This window comes from Mustela nigripes, chromosome 14 (assembly GCF_022355385.1).
Source record: "Mustela nigripes isolate SB6536 chromosome 14, MUSNIG.SB6536, whole genome shotgun sequence".
Lineage (NCBI taxonomy): Eukaryota > Metazoa > Chordata > Mammalia > Carnivora > Mustelidae > Mustela > Mustela nigripes.
The window spans coordinates 12558114-12574768 of NC_081570.1; the positions used below are offsets into that span (position 1 = coordinate 12558114).

At 52.7% G+C, this 16655-nt stretch overlaps 1 protein-coding gene across 1 annotated transcript in view; it reads left to right on the forward strand.

The window, feature by feature from the left end:
* The window catches only part of IGSF21 (immunoglobin superfamily member 21), a 234012-nt gene that overhangs the window by 41769 nt on the left and 175588 nt on the right, over nt 1-16655 (forward strand). The window lies entirely within an intron of this gene.

Genomic DNA, 16655 nt, shown 5'->3' on the forward strand with positions numbered 1-16655 from the left:
AATGGGAATCTAAGTGCCTATTTTACAGATGAGCAAAGCGCGGTTAAGAGAGGATAAGTACCTTTGCTGGGGCCCCGTATTCCGTTTGCCTCCCCCAACATTGCCTCTTAATGGGCGAGTCTTCCAGGGGTAGAGCTGTTTCCCCTCTCTGATTCCGGGACCCCTAGGCGGAGGGCTGGGTCTCCACCAGAGAGTAGGCCTTTGCTCAGGGGGGAACTAGACTGCGAGCTTCCTGGGGCAGAGACTGTGCAGGTCCCACCTGCCTGGGAGGCTCCAAAGTTAGGACCTTGTCTTCCCCGCCAAACCAAGAAGATCCTAGTGTGGGGTCTTTCTTTCCCCATCGGACTGGGATTTTCCTCGGGCCAAGCACGGTGCCTCCTCCACCTGCCCCAGCGCTCCCAAGTGCAGAGGGAAGTCAGAAGTCCCTCAGTGTCCCCGCCCGTGATGTCTTACCCACTCTACCCCAACTCCAGGACCCCCTGCCTGTGGCACCCCCAACCCCACCTGTGTCCCACCCATGACTCTCCCTTGGCCCGAGCAGAGGCTGCCAGCAGGCCACCAAAGCCACAGAGCACCCCCGACAATAATTAGTGTTGCCAGTGGTTAAGTGTTTCTCCCCATTTATGCAGATCAGCGAGGTAAGAGGCATATAATGAAGTGTTTGTGGTTTAATACTGTGCGGTAGGAATGAAGATGAATTTTAATTACGGGCTCCTAATTGGATGGACGGCTTGCTAATAGCCATCTGATGGGCTGTCTGAGCTGGTGCTGCCCACCCACCCGGGCCCGGGGGTCTGCCGCCCCATGGTAGGGTGGCGCGGCCAGCCGGTGCCTCTGGGAGCCTTCCTGCCTGTCCTTGCTCAGGGGTCATCCCTCTGTCTTTGCCTTTGGAATTTTTGCGGAAGCTTGTGATCTCTCCCTCTCTCTATCTCTCTCTGCCTTTTGCAGGGCCCTGGGGCTTGAGCTCAGACCCCCACTGTACACTTACTTACGGGGAGACCGTGGGCAAGTCATCTCCCCTCTCCGAGCCTCGGCTAAGTGCTAAAGCATACGGATGAGGGACAGCGGGAAATCTGCAGGTGTGTGTGGTTAGAAGAGATGTCTCAGAAAAGTGGGGATCCCGAGGACACACAGATCAGGAGACTTGGAGAGAGCAGCTGAGGGGGGGTCTGGAAGAGAGAGAAATGTGGGATATTTGGGCGCATTGGGGTGTGGGGGTGGTGGTGCTGGGACCTGGTTGAGGGTCCCTACCCTGGGTTTCTTGTAGAACTCTTGGGTTGGATGGCGTCTCTGTCTGTCCCCTGCCACCTGCATCGTAGCATCTGTCACACAGAGCTATCACTGAACATTTAGCAGGCGCCACCCCTGGCCAACTGTGAGCTCCACGGGGTACAGGCCACTCTATTTGTTCACCCAGCCGCCCGGTGTCCGGCGTGGCTCTGGGACCCTCTGCTTGCCCAAGGCAAATTTGTCCAATGAAAGACTGGTCAGCAAGTGGGTCCAGGTTGAGGCTGCATCTCTCTGCTGAAGGTGCTCCAAGGCAGGGTGCCCTTTGGAATCGGGGGAAGGCAGGCACTAGGGAGCCATGGAAGACTCTAAACAGGGAGCTGGTGAAACACTGTGTTGTGGCATCTTTGTGGGTTCCCTCTGCCTCCTCTCTCCCTTCCCTCCCCTTTGAGCAGCTGAATCCTGACATGATTCCAGGTCTCCAGAATACAAGTTCAGAAGCACTTACAGGTCCTCCAGGATGGACCGGGTGGGAGATGTGAGAAGGGCAGGGCTTGGGGGAGAAGAAAGCTCTTAGCGGGAATTCCTCTTAACTGGCTTCAGACGTGTTATCAACAAGTAGAAAAGTTGCAGCCTAGGTTCCGTGTAAGACAAGCAGCCGTCTCCTTGGAAAAACACGCTGGAGTTTGAGCCTAGCTATGAGACTTAACCAGCTCTGTAGTCTTTTTGAGCCTCAATAGGCCCATCTGTAAAATGGGCTAAATCTACTTTACAGGGTGTATTGAAAGAATAAATGACATGAAGTCTTTAAACACTTAGGACATAGTATGTGATCAACAAATGATAGGTGTTGTTCTGAGATCTCGCACAGCAGAGAGAGAGAGAGAGAGAGAGAGGTCAGGTGGCCATTCCAGGCAGCTGATCTAGCTGGCCAGCTGGGAGGTGACCATGACCTCCTGCGCTCCCTGCACCCAGGTGGACCCCAGGAAGGGATCATGGGCACAAAGCCTTGGGCTCTGGTTCTGCTCCTGCCGCTGGTCTCCTTTCTCCACCCACAATCCTCGGCCCCCTGCCCAGCCCAAGAGGGAGAAATAACCAGCGTTCACTGCCCACCTTCTGTGTGCAGCGAGCCATCCTGTGGGCACTGCCTTCAGCCCCGTGCCACAGATGAGGAAATAGACATCGCATCTGAGATCACAGAGCTGGGGTGCCCGCCGAGGCCCGCCGACTCCAGCCCCGTGCTCTCTCTGCTGGGCCTGCGGACACCTACTTGATTGCCAGAAGTGCACCCCAGCCATCACAGCCTGCATTCCTGGGGCTTATCGGGCAGACGCCAAGGCCGCTGCTCACACTGCAAACACTCGTTCCAGATGTCCCACCAGTGACAGGAGAACAAACGAGGCTGAGCCTTCAGGAGTCCCCTAGCGGAGAGGCCTGCCAGGGTTTTTCAAGGATAGGAAAAGCCATGAAGCGGGCATTCGAAAAAAAAACCATTTGCTTAAAAGGAAAGCAGATGCCAGACAGATGTGCTCCCCACTCCCGCCACAGCTGTCTAATGTGGTGGGAATAGGCCCTGTCATTGCGAAAAGGGGCCAAATATTGATCAAGCATTCACTGCCAGAGGCACAGTGATAGGACCTAAGACACAGACACTTCAGGACCAAGCAGGTGAAGCAGGTCTGGGTTTCAGTCCCAGCTTCCCCTCTAAGTGCTGTGTGACCTTGGGTATGTCACTTAACCTCTCTGAGCCTTGATTTTCTCAGCTGCGGAAGAGAGTCATCATACCCATCTTATAGGATTTATTAATATATAATAAAGCATAACATCAGTCCCGATATGTTGTAGGTGCTCAGTAAATAATCTTTTCCTTCCCCGTATGATAGAAACTTTACCAATCTAAGGATACGAAACCTACCAGTGCTGGCGCTACAGATCATACCGATGGGAGGAACGATGACACAAAGTGAGATCCTGAGGCAGGTTGGCTACATCCCAGAGGAGGCTTTGCACTTGGGGTAGCCAAGACAGGGCTTGGGAAGACCTGGTTGGTGTCCCACCAGAGGAGGGGCCGGTCGGGGTAGTCACTGGAAGGCCAGTGGAAGGGGGTCATGCAGGAAGTGGACAAGTGACGGTTAGATGACAACTGCGGTCACTCTGGGGTGACTTGGGAACTGAAGAGGTCTGTCTCTGTGGGGTCTGGGGGCATCACAGCAGGGGCTGGGTGCTGCCCCAATCCAGGGCGAGAAGGCCTGAGCTCTCAGCTTGGTTCTGTTGACTTTGGCCAAGACTGCTTTACTTTCCCAAGGCTATTTCCTAAACTGTAAAATGAGGATCATAATACTACTAACCTTGTAGGGTTGTTGTAAAGAAATGAATATGTAAAGGAGAAAAGAAGAGAAAAGTGCCAAGCAGGTGGTAAATGCTGTGAAAGCAGCGGTTATTAATGTGTTGCTGGTGTTGATGGCCCGCAGGGGGCGGGAGGAGGTCTGGAGGAGGAGTTTCAAGGGGAATGAATGAGAGGAGGGCCGGGGAGGAGCTGAGGCAGGTGCAGCAGTGTGGGAGGGTAGCTGGGTCTGGAAACCTGTATTTGCTTGGCACTGGGGAGGAGATCCTTTCATGGGAACCGTGGCTCTGGACAAGTCTGTCCAGGTCAGGCACGTTGGCCTTGGTTTCCCCAATAGGAGGTAAGGCTCGTGAAACAAGCCTGCACTTTGCATCCGCTTGGGATGATGTTGAAGGCTGCATGTTGCCACCTTCCCTGCAGCCCCATTGGTGCAGCCCCACTGTCCCTTTGGGGAGTGCAGAGAGGGGAAGGAACCCAAGCATTCACAAAGGTCTTATTTCACTTCATCTCCTGAGGACAGTGGGGGAGGTGCTTCCTGCAATTAAGTGGGGAGATCTTAACTTTGGAACCCCAAACCTGGGTCAGGACCTAACAGGGGAAGTTTTCTGTTTCCTGAAAATTCATTTATATGGAGAGGGAAGTACAGTGATAGCCCTTAATTATATCAAATCCAGTTTACTTGCCGATTTGGTAAATTGCTTTACTGAAAAAGAAGCCAAGAAAGGGAAGAGTGTGGAGTCCCCTGATGTGAAGACGATTCTCCCTTTCCTTTTCTTTGTTCTTTCAGCTGGATCCTGCCAAATCGCCATCTACAAGCTTGCATGCTTCATACTCCCACCAGCCATGCCGGAAAGTCCTTCTCTGTTCTCTCACGGTCTTACCAAAAGTGGTGTTAGCAGATCTTTATAATCGGGTATAAAGTATGCAAGCTTGTAGATGGCGATTTGGCAGGATCCAGCTGAAATCTGTTAAAAGATGGCATCCTGGTGCAGTTTGAATTGGTTATGGAGGGGTTAAGTTAAGCAACTTTTCATAGGTTTATGAGCCATCGGAATTTTTTTCTTGTGAATACCCGTCACATTTTTTGCCCATTTTTAATAAGTTTGCTGGTCTTTTTCTTATTGATTTCTAGGAACTCTTTATATATAAAGGATACTGTTTGTCATAAGAGACTGTATTGGTTTGCTTGGGCTGTCATGACAAAATACCACAGATGAGGTGGACTCAACAGAAATCTATTTTCTCATGGTTCTGGAGCTCAGAAGTCCAAGATTAAGGTGTCCTCATTTTAAATTAACTCCTGAAGTCTCTGACTTCGGCTTATAGATGGCTGCCTTCTCACTGGGTCTTCACAGGGTCTTTTCCCTGTGCATACACATCACTGGTGTCCCTTGTGTTTCCCAATTTTCTTTTCTTACAAGGACACCAGTCAGGTTGAATGAGGGCCCACCCTCATGACCCTACTGGAACTCAATCATGTCCTTAAAGGTCCTGTCTCCAAATATAGCCACAGTCTGGGACCCTGGGGGTAAGGGTTCCCCAAATATGAATTTCAGGGGCAACACAATTCAGTCCATAGCAGAGTCCTCCATATTTTTCCTTGGTTTGCCTTTTATTTATTTTTTTTAATCTTGTGTATTTTTCTAACTGTATCGTCAGGCCTCCTCAGTGTCTGAATTTGAGTATCTGAAATCAGGACTGATTGAGAAAAATGAGTGTTCTCTTTGCCTCGTTCTCCTAGGTTGCCCTCTGAGTGAGCTTGGTCCACGGGGAAGGTTGTGGCAGGTTTGGGGGTCACTTTGACTTGGCCTGAAGTCCTGATGCTTTATAGGCAGCAGGACGACCTTGGGGGAGTCACTTTTTCAGAGTCTCAGGATCTCACTTCTTATAAATGATACGGTTAATAGCTCGCTGGCAGAGCTGCCCAGAGGATAAAATGAGATGATGTCTGTAAAACGTGGAGCTCCATGTCTGGCCCACAACAGAGGCTCGATGTGCTGCAGTGATTTTCTCTATGAAGAACAGCCCATGTTTACCAAGCATCCGGGATGTACAGAGCATGGGGCCGGGAGTGTCCACATGTCCACTCTTGGTTGGGGGCCCCTGGTCTGGAGGGGCAGCTGGAACACATGGGCCAGGCCTCCACTGTTCTCCAAAGCTGAAATGGGGGAGGGAGGCAGGCAAGGGTGTAGTGGCTCAGATCTGAGTCCCTGGGGTGGGGGAGGGTTTCTGCAGGTGGGAGGGAGGTGCGAGGGGGAGGGCCCCTGATGCACAAGGGCAGGAGCAGGAAGGTAGAGACCACCCTCATGGGACGGGGTCTCTTTCCACTCTGGAACGAAGGGAAGTGGCTGGGAGTTGGGGAGTCTGTGGGAGACCCGGACTCCCCCTTCTCATGAAGCAAGCCAAGCACATGACTGCTTTTTGGAGTTTGCATGCTGAGCGAGCGGCCCCCCAAGCACGCAAATGTCCAACTTGTGCATCAGTGCTCTGCGTGTGGGTTGGGCGTCCCGCCAGTGGCTGAGCTCACACAGCCTGGCACGGACCCCTGAGCACCAGAGAAGAGTGTGTCGTAGCAGGAACAAGCGATGACCAAAGTCATCAGCAGGACGGTGGGGATTGGTCCAAGGGACCACAGTGGGTTGAGGAAGCCCAACGAGACGAGGAGAAGGGAGGGACCCCAGGCATGGCTCTTCGTCTCATGTAATGCTTGTTTGCACCCCGCAGATTGGGTGTTATCAGTCCCTGTCGTGCCTAGGAGGAAATTTGACACCAAAGTGACACCCGTTGCTGAAAGTCAAATTAAGGAACAGGTAGGGCAGCCGGTGTTCTCTCCCTGCACCCCGGTGCTGGTTGGGGAAAGGATCTCAGATGGGGGTGATCGAAGGGACGGGAATCCTTAGGTCAGGGTTTCGTGCTCCTGAACCATAACTGTCTGCCGTGCCGAACCCTCTCCTTTCCCACAGAGGGTGGATTTGGCTAAGCCAGTGCGGAGTTATGGTGTGTCCTTTGTGGCTCCATTCTTACGAGAAAAGGACCCTTCCTGTCTGCCTGGAAGCTGGCTTTGTATCTTCACCCTCGTGACCTGATGGGGTGGCACATGCTGGGCCTCCCCTCTGCCCCCCCCACCCCTGCTGACCTAGGGGAGAGGAAGAGCCTGGCTTTCTCCATTCCCTGTGGCAGGAGGGGCTGGCTGGGCAGGAAACCCTTACCGTCCATAGGGTCCGGGTGCCACTCTAAATTACTGTGTTTGGCTGCAGATCCCTGGGCTGGGTCCTCTCCCACATTCCCTTGTTCTCCCGAGCCAGGTTGGCCGAAACCTCCATCACTTCTATTATAGGAGCATCTGCTCTCCATTGAAAGATCACATTCTTGGGAGGAGAGCCGGCAGCTCAGAACCGCAGACCAGAGTGTCTCCCAGGGCTGGTAGAGACCTCGGGAGTCCAGAGGGTCCACCTGCTGCCTTTGGGATGAGGGCGGGGCGAAGAGGCAAGAAACCCCCTGAACTCCAAAGAGGGTCTCCGCTGCTCCTGCTAGAGCCCCTGCCACGTCCCTTTGCCCGCCACGGAAGAGCATATGGCCGTTAACTTATATATAATAACCCTTAAACACTGCCATTAAGTCACCTCTCATTCTTTTAAACTACCCAGGAAGGGAATTCAGGGTGATATATGGAGGCTTTTATGGCTGGTACTGGGCAGCTTAAGGACTTAGCAGCACGTTGAACACACACATTGTTGCATAAATAAGAATCGCTGTGATATCAAAGCATCACTCAACTCGGCGTCTGGGCTTCTTAGTGGCACGGAACCCCTCCCTGTGGCCCGAGTCACGGCCACTTGGAGGAGCGACACAGAAGACAGGAATCGGCCCAGAACTGGACCACTGGGTCTCCATGATGCCATCCCAGCTGGATGCACCAGGACACCCCGTTCCTCTGTCTCCCCCTCCTTGTCCTCAGTGACCCTTCATGTTGCATGAGGGACAAGGGATGGAAGAGAAAAGGCATTGCCTCTCTTGGGATTAACCTAGTACGCTGATCGCATGTCAGCACAGCAGAGCCTCGCCTTTCCCCAGCAGGAGAAGTGTCCAGAACCCGTTCCAGATCACCCAGCTCGTCGGTGGCAAAGCTGGGATGTGAACCCCGCTTCTGTAACTTGCCTGGCCATGGTCTATAAGAAACACGAGGCTCTTGAGCTAGAGCTGGGGTAGGGGCGGGTACCGGTGGGCAGCTCAGGGGCTCACGGAGCCCTGGGGCGGGGGAGGGTGCAGGGGTTACAATAAAGGCAGGACTGGAGGCAGGAAGGGAGAGCTCAGAGCTTGTCAATGGTTTTGCTGCCGAGGGAACTGCTCACCCAGCAGGTGCAATCACATACGAGCAAATGGACAGTGTTAATATTTCATGAGCGAGGCCATTCTCTCTGACCTCCCTCTGCAGGCAGGCCCTGCATGCGGGCACATCCGCGGGCACGCCAAGCCCTGGGGGCGCCTGGCTCGGAGTGAGTTGCCGAGTGGAGGAAGAGCAGAGAGCTGAGGTCCAGGCCCCATGCTTGGGGACTTCCGTCGGTGCCCAGGAGCAGCCGAAGAACAAAGCCCTAACATTTCCTTCTTCCTGCTTTTCCCGTGATCGTCCTGTAGCCCTCCCTCCAGCACCGTCTGAGATGCGGGGTCCCCTGGTTTTGCAGGGGTCTCCTGCTCTTCCCCATGCACAAAGGCATCCCACGGGTTCAAGAGTTGATTCCATTTTCGTCGGAGGACCTCAGGGAAATCACCCGCCTCCTCTGCTATTGCCACCATCCTGAGGACGGTGGCACAGGTGTCCGTGTTAGCAAGTGTCTTTGCTGATGGCTGGAACACCCCTGCCCGTGCACGGCGGCCCGGGGCAGGGAGTTCTCACAGAGCTACGTCTGATTGGCAAGTGGGGAAGATGAGCTTGTTGCCAGGGCGTATGCATTGCAGCTCATCTGGCGGGGAGAGCCGGCTTTGCCAGCCCGGAGTACTGGGGAGGGAGGAAGAGGTTGCAGATGGGCTTCCTGGTGCAAAAGAGTTTGGGGTCCACAGTGTGGGTGCCTGCTGCTTAACTCTACAAGCTGTGTGCAGGGTGGCTGGGAGCACTTGAGCCCTAAGGCAGGAATGGAGCAGGGTCTTTATGAGTGGGGATGGGGGGTACTGTTCTCTGCACATGGGGCTGCAAGAGGTTCAACAGAGCAGCCGTGCCAGGAAGGCATCATGGCTAATGGCTAAGGGCATGCCTTGGGGCCACAGAGCTCCGAGCTCAAATCCAGGCTCCATCCCCGAGCCTCAGCCCTCAGCAGCCCCGAGCCCCACCCTTGCCATTGCTGGGAAGTGGTGGTGCTGATGCCATCACAGGAAAGGCACAGTTAGAGGACCCAGCGTGGGCAAAGACACAGCTGAACCTCCATGCCACATCTGGGGACTCCTGCTCCCACCTGGACGGATGCAAGTGGAGGGCAAGGGGGGGAGAGATGAGAGAGAGGTTAGGGACCTGATGTCCAGCTGAGGAAGAGGGTCTTAGAGGTAAAAGGGAGCCAATGACCATTTCTGGATAGGGATTCTAAGAAGACAGACTGGCGACTTACTAATGGCCAACCTTGAATCCTTGCTGGCTGGCCACAAAAGACCCATTTGGGACAAGACAGAAAAACACAGGGGTCAGGGTTCAGAGAGTCTGATTCAATCAGTCAAAGTACCTATTAGGTATCGAATGTCTCTGGTTGCTTGATTTTAGTCTAGGTGCTGTGCTTTTTTTTTTTTTTAACCTCACAACCCTCCTGTGGGTTTAAGTACTATTAGTGTCTGTTTTACCGGGAAAGGGGGTGGGGGAGGGGGAAGTTATTGAAGCACAGAGAGGTCAATTAATGTGCTCAGGGTTGCACAGCAGCATTTGTTAGAACAATTTGAACCCAGGCCGCCCGATGCCAGAATTCATGCTTTTCATCACACACAATCATGCTTTTTCATCCTGGCCATTACACAGATTGGGGAAATTTTACTTTACCCTTAACCCTTCCTAGGTGCTAACAGGCTGCAGATTTGGGACCCACTGGCATTGTCTACCAAGTGCCCTTGCATTCAGCAAGGGGAGATGTTAGAGTAGGTGGCGTCATAAGAAAGGGCTTTCTGGAGGGGGTGGACTTAAGGGGGTCAGGCTGGCGTGGATGCAGGGGGGAGGGCATGCCGGGTGAGAGGTACAGCTTGGTAAAGCCAGGAGTGGGCAGACAGGCAGGGCAGTGGGAGAGGCTGCACGTGGAAGTGCCTGGGAAAGTGAGGCTGGGTGCAGAGTAGCCTCTGAAGGCTCAGGGGAAACTTCTGTGTGTGTGTACTATGCGAAGAAATGAGTAGGTCATGGGATTTCAAGACCCCCTCTTCCCAGAACCTCCCCAGACTCCATGAGACTGTGTCCATGGTAAAAAGACCAGCTCAGAATGGGCGCACTTGTTGCTTCACTTAGAAATGATTCTCTCCACAAGGACCCCTGGCCTCCCTCCTGTCCGTGGGCTGTGGAGGCACAGAGAGAGGAGGAGCCAGGGCTCTCCCAGCATCGTGGACAGGAAATGACTCTCCTCTCTGCTCTGGACCAGGGAGCACCTGATGGTCCCTGAAATCCCGGTGAGGGTAAAAATACTAACCGGGAAGTAATAGCCATGACGAGGAAGTGGCTAGCGGAGCTGTAAGGGCCCAGTCTTCAGAGATGGAAAGTTCTAGTTCTGGATCTGCCATATGTCATTCATGTGGCCCTTTCCACTGACTTCCTCTCTGAGCCTCCCTTTCAGTCTGCCGTAAAATGGGAACTCACGGTCCCCTGCTAGGGTGAGCTGAAGCCCACAGGCACTCAGTAAACAAAAGCCATTGTATTATTTCTTGCCGCCAACTCTCTTGATCACCTGCCAAACAACCATTCTCACTCTTTACTCTTTCTTTTTTTTTAAAGATTTTGTTTATTTACTTGACAGAGAGACACAGTGAGAGAGAGAGAGAGAGCTCGCACAAGCAGGAGGAGGGGTAGAGGGAGAGGGAGAAGCAGGTTTCCCACAGAGCAGGGAGTCTGATGTGGCTCAATCCCAGGACCCTGGGATCATGACCTGAGCTGAAGGCAGATGCTTAACGACTGAGCCACCCAGGCGCCCCATCTTTACTCTTTTTTTAACAAGACTTTAATTTTGTTCAGGAATTCACCTTTCTCCATGTGGACATGGACTTCACCGAGGTACACCACCTCCAGCCTCAAGGGCTGAGTCCTGATTGGTCTCAGGCTAAGCCGATCTTGGCTGTCCCCGTCTTTCTGCCAGGGATGGGTGGAGTCATAGGCACCTGACAGGGTTCTGGCCAACGAGAGGAAATCTGCAAGAGGGCTTCTAGGAGAAGCTTATATCGATGAGCTAACAAAAGGACGCACATGGAAAGAAATGGTCCCTCTTCCTTCCAGGATAGCAGTTGATGGCTGGAACGGTTGCAGCCATCCTGTAACCATGAGGGGAGTTAGGCTAATGGGCTGAGGGGAACAGGGAAGAAAGGTAATGAGACCTGGGACCTTGATGAGGGCCTGGACTACTGACTCGTCAGCCCTGGAGTCCCCTCACTCAGGACTTCTTAAGTGAGATAATATATTTGCAACATTGTTTTGGCCAAGTCAAGTGGTGGTGGTTTCCTGTTAGCGGAGCTGGAATTATCCACCTAACACCCTGTATTAAATAATTAAAGATTATTGAGCATGAGTGTCCTGGAAGAAGGCACTTTTGTACATAAAATTTCATGTTATCCTCACAATAATAACAACACAATTGGCATCCCCCATTGCCTTAGTTAGCTTGGGCCGCTGTAACAAGACACTGGTTTTTCTCATAGTCTCCAGTTTCTGGAGAGGCTTTCTTCTGGGCTAAGAGATGACCACCCTCTCTCTACACCCACACGCCCTTGCCTCTGCGGGCTCATGGGGGGAGAGATTGCCCCCCCATGCTTTCATAAGGCCACCTGTGGTTTGGGATTAGGACCCAACCCTGTGGTCTCACTTCACCTCAATTTTTTAATTACCTGCTAACAGCCCCATTGCCAAATATGTCACAGTAGGGATCAGGGCTTCCTTTGTATTAGTTCTGGGGGAACCCAATTCGGTCCATAACGGTATTGTACACACAAGAACATTTAGGCACATAGAGGTGACATGACTTATCCAAAGTCACACAGTTTGCAAGGGGATGGAGCTGGAATTTGAACATCTATCGGTCTGAATTCCAAGGTGTGTACCTTCTACAGTAGTCAGGTATCTCTGCGGAGTGTGTGTGTGTGTGTTGTGTGTGATACGTTATATGTGTGTGTTGTGTGTCTGTTGTGTGTGCCTTGATTCCCAAGTCATCCCACTCTGAGATACATTGGGTTTATTAATTTTTCTAATTTTTAAAATCAGCTTCAGCTGAGGTATAATTTACCTACAAAAATCACTAGTTTTAATTGTCCAATTATAGGACTTTTGACAAATGTGTGCATTCATGCAGACACCGCCACAATCAAGATACAGGGGAAAAAATCCATTAGCCCCCAAAGTCCCTTCATGTCCCCTCTGTCCCCACCCTGGGTCCAGGCAACCATTATTGGCTCCCGGTCACTGTTCTAGAATTGTCTATAAATAGAATCAAGCAGTTTGTGTCTTGCGGGTCTGGCTTCTTTTCACTCAGCATAATGCTGAGATTTACTCAGATGGTGGCAAGTATCAGTGGTTCGTTACTATTTATTGCTAAGTAGTATTCTGTGATAAGGATAGACGGGCTCTCGGTTTATCTGAATATAAAAATAATGCCTCACCCACGTGGGTGCTCCAGGAAGCTCAGCCCCTTTGCTCTGTGGCTTCGCGTGTCCCTTTGAACAGTGTGTCTCTTTGAGCGGCGTGTGCCCGCAGGGGATTCAGGCAGCAGGCAGAAACCCCCCCCCCCCAGGGCTGTGGGGTCTGTGCTGCTTTCCACCCCTGCCGCGGACACCCCGATTCTCAGCAGCACTGCCCGCTGTCCTCCCCCCACCCCCGCCGTGTCACCAGAGAGCCCCTGGGGCACTGCAGAGAAGGAATTCCACACATTCCCCCAAATGCTCCTAGCCAGTGTTTAAGCATCTTCACAGATGGGCAGTTCTTCTTTTATCTGGTCCCAAACCTTCACGCTTCATTACCGTCCTTCCTGCCGCGGACAGGATGGGAGCTTTGAAGTGAGGGGAGCGCCTGGGTCTGAAGGCACTGGGGGAAGAGCTGGTGAGACGACCCAGGAGTCCCTCCTCCCATCCCGGGTTGTACAGAAGCCATTTCCGGGTAGAACAGAAGCCCTGGGTACCCCGCATCCCCCTCTCTCCTCACTTCAGAGCAAACCACCCACCTCAGCCGCCGGCTCCTGCCTTTCCTTGCCATGGGACTTCCCCACCTGGCAGAACCCGTTGTGCCCACCTGGTACCCTGCCACCTCTTCCCCTGGGGTCTGGTGACTCTGTCTCCCAGTGTTTGCCAGGGTTGGAGCCCTGGTCACCCCCAGCCGGAGCCGCCTGAAAACACACTCTGTCTGGCTTCCACCGGGCCCTGGCTGTGTTGCCAGGAAGAGCCTCCCAGAGAAATGACACACGCTCAAATCCTTGTCTCGGTCTGATTCTGGGCACCCCCCCCCACCCCCCCAGAGCCAAATGGTGCCATTTAGTGAGCCCTTCTGGTCTGTTAGGCTTGGGGCTAGATGCTTTCTGCATGCTTTTAAAAAAATTATTTAAATTCCGTTAGTTAACATATAGTATATTATTAGTTTCAGAGGTAGAGGCCAGTGAACCGTCAAGCTCGTCTACACCCCCTGCTCATTCTCTCGTGTGCCCTCCTTCGGGCCCACCCCCCAGCTACCCCGTCCTCCCCGCCAGCAGCCTCAGTGCGTTTGTCTCCCTCTCTGACGTCATCTTGTTTTATTTTTCCCTCCCTTCCCTTATGCTTCTCTATTTTGTTTCTTAAATTCCACATGAGTGAGATCGTATGATATCGGTCTTTCCCTGATTGACTTATTTCACTCACTTAATACCTCTAGTTCCATCCATGTTGTCGCAAATGGTAAGAGTTCATTTTTTTTTTAAAGATTTTATTTATTTATCAGAGAGAGAGGGAGCGCGAGCGAGCACAGGCGGACAGAGTGGTAGGCAGAGGCAGAGGGAGAAGCAGGCTCTCTGTCGAGCAAGGAGCCCGATGTGGGACTCAATCCCAGGACACTGGGATCATGACCTGAGCCAAAGGCAGCTGCTCAACCAACTAAGCCACCCAGGCGTCCCAAGAGTTCATTTTTTGATGCCTGAGTAGTATTGTGGGGTGTGTGTGTGTGTGTGTGTGTGTGTTCCACATCTTCTTTATCCATTCTTCTGTCGGTGGACATCTGGACCCTTCCCACATTTTGGCTATTGTAGACCTTGCTGCTACAAACATTTGGGTGCACATGCCCCTTCGGATCCCTACATTTGTATCTTTAGGGTAAATACCCACTAGTGCGATTACTGGGGCATAGGGTAGCTCTATTTTCAACTTTTTGAGGAAGCTCCATGCTGTTTTCCAGAGTGGCTGCACCAGCTTGCATCCCCACCAACAGTGTAGGAGGGTTCCCCTTTCTCCGCATCCTCACCAGTATCTGTTCTTTCGTGACATGAAGATAAGTCCCCAGAAGTGGGACCCATCCCATGACTGTCATTTTGCAGATGATGAGGCCCAGAGAGGATGAGTAGTCTGTCCAAAGTCACACAGCCAGTGGCCAAGCCAGATTCCCACCTCTCAGCACTTATCCCACCCCTGAAACACACCTGTGTGTTCAGATACCTGCGTGACCCTCATGTGGAGTCTGGGTAAGGTGCTCCACCTCGGGAGTCCGAAAGTCAGGATTCTGTCTTTGTCTCTTCCCACATACTATGTAGCCTTGAGCAAGCCCCTTGCCTTTCTGGGCTCCCTTTCCCCATTACAGTCTGGAGGGATTGGATTGCTTCATGGAAATACACCCTTCTAACTCTGGCATTTAGTAAAATCTAAGGTCAAAGAAGGTGATTTTAGGACAAATAATGGGCCATCCATTTCACCCAGTGGGAAGTAAATATATAGAGTTAGCCCCAGTAGATGGTACGGAGGGCAAAGAGGAAGAGTCTTGAAGGATTAGGGGAAGTTGACATGGAGTAAAAAGCAGCCCCTAGAGAGATAGCAGGGCTGGGGGTGGGGGGGAAGAAGTCCAAGGTTAATGTGGACTCCCCACATCCCTGTACTGGCTGCAAGTACCCTGGAGAGAACCCGGGGAAGAGGTTTCTCTTTTCCATCTCTTATGTGGGCTCCCTGGAACAGAGGTTGCTCTAAATCCTCCTTCCCAGGGTGGCCCCCTCACTGGGGTGGGGGGGGCCCTCCCTCCCCCAGCACGGAGGAGTGGCAGATTAGGTGGAGGGAGCACTAATGAGTCAGGGCCATGTTCCCGCCACCTCTGAAAGCAAAGAGCAAAGTGGAAGGAGAGCGGGGTGAATTATGCATGTGCCTGTTAATCATGGCCTGATTAAAATGATTGTGCTAATATTAACTCTCCCAGTCCTCTCAGAGGAGAGAGGTTGAGGCCCCTGGTGGAAGCCGGTGCCCACTCCCTGCTCCTGGTGCCAGGTCCTGCCCACCAGACCAGTGAATGTATAAGATGCTGGCTCTCCATCAGGCCCCGAACAGCCCCCGGGTGTGGGCTCACCCCCCAGGTGTGTGCCCCCTATCTTGTAGAAGAGGAAGGACCTCCAGGTGATTGACCTGGTCCAAGGAACCTGCAGAGCAAAGATCAAAGGCCTAAATGATGGACACACAACAAGGGGCCTGGGTAGGAAGCATGCTTCGGCTCCCCAGACCGGGGTTGTATGGGGTCCATGGGGAAGCTACTTTGGAAAAGACAGAATTCTTCCTCTGGTCAGATAACCGAGGGAGAGGTGCGTGGGGGCATCCTTGGCTTACACATTCCTGAGTTTCGAGCACCCAGACACATGGGGCTCCCATTATTTGACATGGCAATGTTAGCGGAGTATGGACTCTGGAGCTAAGCAGACCTGAATCCCAGCTTGGCCTCCCCCGGGCTCTAACAGGTGATCCTGATGCTAACGGACCCTGCTTCTCTGAGCCTTTGCTGTCCCATCTGAAAAATGGGGCAATCATGCCCACCTCCCAGATGTGCTGTCAGGATCGAAGGGTATGATGTGAGCAGGGCACTTCCGGGGGCCTGACGGATGCTCTGGATGCTCTGCAAAGGGGAATTTCCCCGGGAGAAATGCTGCTCTGCATCCATATGGTGGGTTTCCGCAGAACTTGTGTTTGGGAATTTCTACGCATCCCCCATCTCCCTCCTCCTGCAAGGTTCTGGAGAGAGCTTGCCTCCTTTTTCCTGGGTCAGGTGGGAAGAGTCCATACACAATTCCCCCAAGACTCTGTTTTCAATCACTGGTGACCACAAGTACAAATAGAACGTCTTCGTCAGCTACGCTCAGCATCGAAAGGGCTGCAGGGGTGGGGTGGGGCAGCCTGGGACTCTGAGAGCCGTCAGTGGTGAGAGCAGGGAGCTACAACATGAGCGCTGATTCCAGTGGCCCCAACCACGGTTTATAAAGTACTTGTTGGATGCCAGGTCCTTGACATGCATTATGTCCTGTTTTTTTCAACCTGGTGGATATTTTTATGCCCCTCCTCCTTGTAGATGAGGAAGCAGAGTGGTTCAATTATTTGCTGAAGTGTGCCATTCTCCAAGTCCATGCTTTTCACCATGACCTTGTTTATTGCATCTACGGACACTGTTTCTCTGGGAAGATGTATTGCTTGATCCAAGAGGCTGACTTGTAAGTGAACTTTGGGAACAGACCCTTCCATAAACTTCAGGATTGCGTGGGGAGGAAGGGTCATGAGCTGGGAGTAATCCAGTCCGTGGGTGCTCTCGGAAGGGCCCAGGCCCCAGGGCCCGGGGGTCCAGGGCTGGAAGTTTTGCCTCTGCCCAGAAAAGTCCAACAGAGCTCTGAGCACGTGCCCAGAGATGGCTGGTAAGAACCGTGGGCGTGTGTGTGTGTGGGCACACACATAT